The following is an 8,754-nucleotide window of genomic DNA, read 5'->3' as shown; positions in this document are numbered from 1 at the left end:
ACACACTGAGGATCTTGGAAGGAATAGGAGCAAATACATGTAAGTGCAAAAGGAATCAAGGAGGGACTTCTCCAGACATGGGTGTTTTTGCTTTACTGACTTTTTGAGCTTTCTCTGCATAACCAGACAAGATAGACCATCCATCTGACCTGGGACTGCCATCCCTATGTTTCTAAATGCTAAAGTGACATTTGACAGAAAAACATGTTATACATTCTCTATTAAATGATTCAATTTTTTACGTTTTGGGACCTAGGGTCCTCCTAAGGGCTAGGCATGAGTGTGCTACATGAGCATGGCATACTTTTCTCTGAGGGGTGACTGTGGGCTCACTCAATCAGGATGCAAAGGTTCAGCTTTTGCAGATGCAGACCAAGACAAGTTCACCTTTTCTCCATCAACCTTTCCACATAATGTACCACAGCCTAATTGTCAGGCTTGTTACCTCTGAGACAGAGATTGCACACTAGTTACCATATTTTAAAAAGTTTGATAGAAACTCTCATCTCCTCGAAATGACAGGCAATTGCCAGAAAGGAACTCAGCACTGTAAAATGGTGAGTTTTTATCTTACAAAGAATAGAGATGACACTCATTATCACAATATTGAATTTTTTATATAATGAAAACCAAGTTTAAAAGTATTAAAATTGTCTGTTATCATATTCAATACTTCTCATATACATATAGACGTATGCACACATATATATATTTGTGTGTATATGCATAAGATCATGGCTGTGATTCTTTTCTGTGTTTTTAAAAAGAGCACATCTTCGAAAGGGCAAAACCACTTTCATTAAAACAAGAATTTAAAGATTAGACAGCACAGCATTGTGCTGCTTTGAAGCCCCCCAACAACTGAAGAAAAAATACATTCATATATTATACTGTGTCACAGAGTTTATCTTCTTGGATTTCAGAGCATAAAAGGAACAATTTGCAATAAGCACAGCTCCACTTCAGCATCTGAACAAACATGAATGCTGCAGATAGTCAGGGCTAAATCTTGCTATTGATTTCAGCAGTTTCAGTAATAACTCTGAGACACATTAAATCTTGCATTTTAAACAGTCTTAATTCTCATTTTCATATTTGTTTCCTGCATTAACAAAGGTTTTCCCTATTATGTATTGTGATATGAAAAAAAAAAAAAGGAATTTTTTTACCCTTAGCCTAACTACTGGGCTTTCAGCAGAATCTGCAATGTCTGGGCCCAGCCTTACACACTGCAAATGCAACAAGAGCCAGCTGTTGCTAGCCAGCAAGGCTTATTTATGGACAGTGGAGGGAGAGGATAATAAAGCATCTGAGCAAGGAGCTTATGCCAAATGACTTTTTTTTTCCTGTATATTTCCTTAAATAAATTTTTATTAAGGTAATGTATAAGTACTACACATTATCTTGGAGAGAGCACAACACTTGATTTTATTTCTTTTTTACACAAATACAACTTTTAAAGAGGATGTTAAGGAAAAGGTGAAGTAAAACTTGTGGAGAAGCACTTATTTTCTTTCTGCATTGGAATTTGTAAAGCCATACTTCCAAAGAAGAAGAATAAAAATAGCACTAGAAATGTTTTACATGGCAACTGTGCGTGCTAAATACAGTGCAAAACCTTTCAAGCCTCTTGCAAAAGCAACTTTGCTGCAATCAGTTCTTAAGTGCTGTAACTGTGGCTTGCACATTAAAATGTACTCTAAACACATGGGACTTCCTCTTGGTAGAAATGGAATATCAGCCTAGTCAGGGTCAAGAGAGATGATCCTTACTGAGCAGGATCCAGTACAGCAGGGATGGTACTGAGAAGGGAAGGGTCTGTGGCTGTTCTGTCAATCTTTTCTGGAATATGGTAAAAGGCATCCAAAAAAAGGGAAGAACAAGGTCCTTCCTTTATCTCTGCTACTGCAGTATGTAAGGAAAGAGAAGTCTGTCTTGCAGTTTTCCCAGTGTCAGAAAAAGAGCAGGCTAAGGACTGACAATTAAAGTCCAATCAAGACTGCACTGGCATTGCTACTGACTGATGTTCAGAGAGACGCTCTGTCAGCTGTGAACTTTGTCTCTTTGCTCTGCTCGTCTTCTCTACCTCTGAGGAAGGCAGCTGGCAATTTTCCTCAAAATGCTGGTAGTAAATCAGGATGTAAGCGGACCCTCCATGGTCCCACAGAAACAGACAGCCTTGTATTCTTCAGTCTGTCTACTAAGGAGCAGTGAAAGCTGGCAGAAGAAAAAGCCCAAGTATGCTCATAAAGTATCCTGTTAATTTACTACTGGTATTCACTATATTTTACCCTTACTGCTCTGTCTTTCCCAGCTTGATGAAGAGACTCTTTGGAAAACTAGATACCACCTCACCCTTTTCCAAATTGCTTCCCTCTCTTGCCCCATGCCTTCTTGGACTTCCCCACTCCCATTTCTAATACTCAGGCTGCCTCTAGCACTAAGCCTGCACTGAAATTCATTAATGTGTAGTACAAAGAATCCATCTCAAAGACACCACAGTACACGTTTCTTATGTATTGGTACAGAGCATTAAGGACAAAGGCACATTGTACAGTAACGTGATTGGTTTTATTCCCCTGTTTATAGCCTAACAAAAGCTGGAAATTAGCTTTCAGCTCATTTCTCTTCTTCCTTTTGCAAACCTGCTTTGCAATATTTCTAGAGGACTCTTGAATACCTTTTAGACACCTGAGCTCTTGAGGTCAGTAGTCTTAGGGCTGCAGCATCTGTCAGCACATAGTTTATAGCCCCAAGGTCCCAGTCCCCACAGTTTGCAGCAGCCAGGTCTGATGTTTCACCCATGTCCTGCTGCTGGTTGAGGATGAAACTGCGCCAACAATTGTGCCAAGAAGCAGCAGGAGCAGTGCAAGTGAGCAGCTGAGGGGCACCACAGCACAGGCAGTGTCTTTCCTGCGAGGGCACCCCCAGGCACTTCCTAGGCACCTGGGGATAGTGACCAGGACAAGGAACCTCAGGCTGGGTAGCACAGTGACTCATGGGCCATGGGCAGAGCTGGGGGAGGAACCATGCAGGCAGGCAGGCAGGGCCAGCAGCCAGGGTGACAGTGATCTCAGGGCCATGACAAAGTGCCCTGTGGGCCAGTCGTGCCAGCCCCTGACCTGCCTGTAGGATAACTGGGGGATTTGAGCTTTGTTTTGTGCCAGCTGGGCTGCCCTGGTGGCGCACAGTGACTCCAACCAGTTTAAATTTTCTGTCTATTCCTTTTTGCTCTTCACCCACACTCTGAATCATGAAGACAGCCATGTTACTGTTCTACATGTCTAGACTGAAATAAGGAACAAGAATGTGCTTTATTCACCTCATTGCTTCTGCCTACCAGCCAGGCTTAACTTACAGGTAGTTGAACCATATCTGCAAACCCTATGATGCCACTAGCAAACCAGGAGGGGGCAAACTCACTCTCTCGTGCCCTCATGCTCCAGAAAGCCTGCAAGACAAAAGTAAAGGCATCCACAGCCACAGCTAAGTACCTTCCAGGCCTCAAACTCCTGAAAAGTGATTTGTGTCCTTTTATGAAGCAACCTCAGTGGCTAGCAGGCTGTTTTGCCATTGATATAGGTCATGTGTTAGAGAGATAAATTAGCCATCTCTACCTGGGTATAGAAAGCCACTGCACCACAAATGCACAAGGAGTATATCATCATTCCTGTAATACCACATTAGCATTCCCCTTTGAGCTGTAGTCTGTGTAATTCCCATTTTTCATATCACACGTCCTCTTTTGTAACACCTGAAAGCATTTCTTTACTGCCAAGAAAAAATAAAAGACACCAGTATTACAATGCGTGCTTATTCTCAGGTACCTGCACAATCTGATGTTTTGACATTAAAAGTCTCTGGCAATCAGTTAGTCATTTCACAAAGACTGAATCAGCGTTGTCAAAGATTTATTGTTTTAAGTCCTTCCTATCACACATCCATTCACTTTGCCAAGCAGCGTCTTTTAATAATTCTGTTCAGACTCTCAGCGCTGCTACTGTCACTGCTGTTCTTGCACAAGAAGTACAATCAATAGATGGATGGACAAAAATTAAATCATTTAATGGGTTCTGGTTGAGTTGATTTGGGTCACAGGGTTCCCCAATGCTTCTGCATTATTTCATATTCCTGTACTGCCACAACAATGCATGTTTCCACTTGGTTGCTATCCTACCGCGTGTAATAACAGAAGATGTGGACTGGTTGGGTGATCCTGTGGAGTCATGAGAGAAGCCTCTGATCCAGCTGGTCCAAACCACAGAGGTTTCTTTTTGCAGAAAGCAGCTAGCAGTCAAAATCATTTATCTAAACACGCTCCTTTCTTTCTCTGGAAAGGATCATGCCTGTTCTACAAGTGTGCATGTTCATACTTTCTCAGTATAAGCCTTGATATGCAATAGAATCCCATGACAGAGTACATAGGCCTCACTTTCCATGCCTCAGCTCACATTGAAAAGGTAGCATTTTCCAAGAATCATTGTGCTATGGGGGAAAGGAATGGCTGCAATAATTTCTTCTCATGACTTTAGCAAAAATGGAGTCCTAATCCTGGAGTCGTGCTAAAGAGAACTACCCCAAGCTCCCTAGATCCTAGCAAAACATGCATCCCTGGGTGTGGAAACAGAGATGTCTGGAACCCTCTGCTGGAGTTTGGCTGCTGGAAGTTAGAACAGAACATGTTCCCAGACACGTGTAAGTTCACTGGATCATCCATAGGGCTGCTGTAAATTAACCAATACTACAAGAGTTCTCCAGTTTCCCACCTGCTGGCTTAGCAAAACATGAGGATGATTTAAAGGAATACATCTTCTGGTATTGTTCTCTGGTGAAAGCAAAGAACCATTTATCCCTTTGCAATACAGGGAGGAGGGACGGAAACAAGATACGGAACTCTGACTGGTGGCAGGGACTTATGGATGTTACTGAAACCAAGAAATCTACACTATTTAATACGCTGAGAGCTCTTTATCTGAATGGAGGATGGGAAAAAGTCCATGCAAGCTACAGTGAGCAAGTTTCTTTCCAGAAAAGCCAGAAGTTGCTGTTCACCACATTTCCTTACCAGGAGTCTGACAGCACAAGTTACAGCTGCTCTGTGTTTCTAGAAAGCCTGTGGGAAGCTAAGGCAGAAACACCTGAGAAAGGTTTTGAGTTTCATAAATGAATGTAAATACACAGTTGAAGCACATGAGAGATTAATCCAGCTGACAATGTGCTAAATATTATGGTCTACTACAGAAATATGTAATTGTAAGCAGGTTTATTTCACTATGCATAATCAGGAATTTTTTTTTACAATGTTTTATTTACTTGATAGCATGAAATGGTTTGGAGTAAATAGGCTTTTTAATCTGTTTCTAATTGGCATGTTATACTTCTGAATCAGAAATAAAAGGAATTAATAAATGTTACAAAAATTGGATTGAATATAAGATAAATTAGAATAGAGCCATTATAGTCCTTTGAGTAAGTATTTAGAAATTAAATTATAAATGTATTTGAAATGTTAATCATTTACACAACAGACTATAGCAGCTTGCAATGCACCATTACTATTTGTCATGTAAATTCATATTCAGACATGGAATAAAAGTGTGGGGAGAAAACAAGAGGGTACAGTATATGGGCAGTCACAGCTGTTGCAGAGCAGCATCGATTCTCCTTGATAATTTCAGATTCTGTTTAAATCTTGAACAAAGGAAAATACAAAGAAAACCTGTAACTGACCAATACAATATTCTTTTCAAAAAGTGCTCGTTGTATAACTTATGAAGACACACTGGAAATGCCTGGTTATATAATGATCAATAGAAGAGGCCAAATGTACTCAGTGATGCAATGCTCTGTATATCTTAGGTACTTCTGTCTTATTACCAGTCTCACTGAGCATTGAGGCTGCTCATTTTCACAGTGCTGATGAGCCACAGAAATGCCACTTTCCATCGATTAAAGACAAGAAACGAAGATACACAGGGTGAGATCCTTTAATAATTTCAGCAGCAAAATCTCTCCACCACCCTACAGTGCACACTCAAATTCCACTTTATCACACAAATTCTCACAGGCTATTGTTACTGCTATTCCTGGAATAAGCACATGGGCAGGCAGGATGTCTGCTGTCATCACACACAGTTCCAGAGGTGTCCCCACAGAGCAGCTCAGCTGTGGCATAGGACCAAAAGCAGTGGAACATTCCTTCGTTGGAGATTGCTCTGCACAGAGGAGGCAAAATGATTCCCTGCTGGCTCTGTAAGTTGGGATCTCAGCAGCCTGAGGCAGGGAGTAAGTTAAGGCTGTGATGTTCTGATTCTGATGCAATGCAAAGGGCAGCAGACAGGAAAGCACTAAGTGCACAGAAGGAGAAGAGTTTGGGCCTTGTGTGTTATCAACTTCACTAGTTTTATTGAAAGCCTCTTGATATTTGATGTTACAGACTGCTGGGTAATGATGAAGGTTTCTTACGCAACATTTTAGATGTTACACCCCTGTGGATGCAGAGGTAATCACGCAAACACAAATCCCAAAGGTTTTTTAAAAAGGTACAGGCCTTCCTACTGTCTGTTAGCAAATCTCCTCTCTGCTTGTATCATAGTTAAACTCTCCTCTACCATCAGCACCGGTGGCCACTCCATTACTGACTGCCTACTAGAAAAACGGGGCACCAGCTTTCCCTGCTTTGATACCAGTAAGAAAGTAAATGATCATTACTTCCTAACTTGGCATTGTAGAAGTGAGATATACCTCCTGTTCAGGACAATAATTTGGGTACAGCTCAAGCTCTGAGATACAGTAAAGAAGAGATTTATGAAATGACATCTGCTGCCAAGCATCGCTTTAGGCTTTCAAAGTCTTTTCAGAAATCTTGAAAATACCTATTTATTTTCCACATATCCCTACATCTAGCTACAGCTCAAATGTATGTAATTTATTATTGATACAGACCCATAGGTCTCTGCAGCAAGACACATCTCAAATACGTCAGGAGCATCCCAACATTCAGACTGTGCTCTTCACATCTATAGTAAGATTCACCTGTCTCACATGCTGAGCTTAATTGAAGATTTGAATATAATTACTGCATCCCAACTGCTCCACAGCTGGTGTCCAGAAGATGAAGGACAGAGCTAACGTCCACCTTCTGGCTGAAGATATTGGACTACCCATCTTATCCACAGAGCCCTAGCAGCTAGAACACAGACCATTCAATGTGTACAAGAGCGTGAGAGTCTTGTACATCCATCCTTGCATGGAATAACTAGGTATTTAACAGAAAGGAAGGGGGAAAGCAGGAGATCCCATGACTTTCCAGGCCTTGCTGCACTGACTGCTCAATATAAATTCCACCTCACAGAAACTGGGAAAAAGCTCCTCTGTGGTGCCAAGTGTGCTGGTCCCTAGGGCTGGTACTGTCCCACATTCAGTAGACAGTTATTTCTCCATACCACACTGAAGGACATTGGTGGGACAGACAGAGAGCTTTGCTTCTATAGAATCATGCTTCTACCAGCAGGATTATTCTGCCGAGTTCAAATCCCCGCAGGTGCTGGGAGAAGCTGAAAGTTGGACTTTGGCATTCAAGCACACTGTGCTACTTGGCATGCCATTGTCTAAAAGGACATGGTGCTCTCGTTCTGTTGCCTATGTTTTATGCCTGTTTTCGAGAGCATCTGTGAAATCAAAGCCCTGTGCTTTCCAGATGACAAGAACTAACCAGGTAAAGAGGCCCAAGTAAAGTGCCAGACCTCTCAGTGATCTCTAGTCCAAAATACTTATGCACAGGCTGCAGATCAAATGCAAATTTTACTGGCAGGAATTTTGGCTTCTAAGTTCTTTAGGTATTTCCAAGGCTGGAGCAGCTGCAAGCATCAATGAGAATAAAGATTTTGGACCTGGGACCCTTGCATGGCATTTTAGGAGAAAAAGACCACTTATGAGCTATGCCTAAGTGACGTTTCCACTAAAAAGCACTAAAACTGCAGAATCACTCTGTGGATCCTACCATAGAGAAATGAACAGTCTTTAAATTCCTTCCTGCCTCTGAGCCTCACAGAGGGGCAAGGCAATTATTTACAAAATCAATTGGCCCGTGACAGGGAGAATTTTTTATATCCTTTTTCATTCCCAGCTCCACTCTTGTGCCTTTCTTCAGGACTCGTGCCTTTCTTCACTCTGCTGCCTAAACAATAAACATCAGGCATATTTAAGTTCACTGTTCCCCACAGGGAACTCTTGCAATTAACTTGCTGTCCTGGTGTGTGGATAAGTAAATCCAGAATGGACAATGGTTGATTTGTATTTATGGTGAGTAACTACTGTGAAACAAAAAAAAAAATTTTTGTAAGTAGGAAAAAGAAACAAAACCAAAACCAAACCAAACCAAACCAACAACAACGAAAACCAAAAGAAACAACAAAAAAACCAAACCAACAACCAACCAGCCAAACAAGAAACACAAACAAACAAAAATACCAAAACAAAAACTAAAAAAGAAAGTTTAGTTTAGCAAGTAGATTTTTAAATGTCCAACAAAGCCTCAGGCCATATCTTCAGCTTGGGTTCATCAGTGTAATTCAGTTGACTTCAGTTTTTGTCAGAGATTTTGATTTCAGAGTAATTGTTTCAATTTGCCCTACCTGTAGATCTGGAATCCTGTTCACAATACGTAAGTTGCAAAGGGCCATATCCAGGAACCTCTGAAATATTCTAAATTTGATCTCTTTTTTCTATTGTGAGAGAAAAAAAGTAGCAACA

Source organism: Corvus brachyrhynchos, unplaced genomic scaffold (genome assembly GCF_000691975.1).
Source record: "Corvus brachyrhynchos isolate BGI_N302 unplaced genomic scaffold, ASM69197v1 scaffold23, whole genome shotgun sequence".
NCBI classification, from domain to species: Eukaryota; Metazoa; Chordata; class Aves; order Passeriformes; family Corvidae; genus Corvus; species Corvus brachyrhynchos.
This window is presented reverse-complemented; position numbering follows the sequence as displayed.